Source organism: Triticum dicoccoides, chromosome 7B, assembly GCF_002162155.2.
Source record: "Triticum dicoccoides isolate Atlit2015 ecotype Zavitan chromosome 7B, WEW_v2.0, whole genome shotgun sequence".
NCBI lineage: Eukaryota > Viridiplantae > Streptophyta > Magnoliopsida > Poales > Poaceae > Triticum > Triticum dicoccoides.
In genome coordinates, this window is record NC_041393.1 from 47,652,595 (window position 1) to 47,652,897 (window position 303).

The following is a 303-nucleotide window of genomic DNA, read 5'->3' on the forward strand; positions in this document are numbered from 1 at the left end:
AATAGTAGAATGATATGACATTGTTCATAGTTAAGACATTGCAGAATATGACATTGTGCTATAGTGGATAGGTTCACCACACTACTGGATTACAGATGAAGAACAGAAGCATACATGCAGTGCAAAAGAAGATCACTTGCTCTGTATAGTTTAATTTACATGGTATGAAGAAGGACAACTGAAAACTTAAATTGAGAAGGACAAACTTTTGTTTATGAACTACATAATAAACTTTAAACATGCAATTTGATGCAAACACCAAAAATAAACAGCTGTTGCAGTCATGCCTAACCAAATATACAC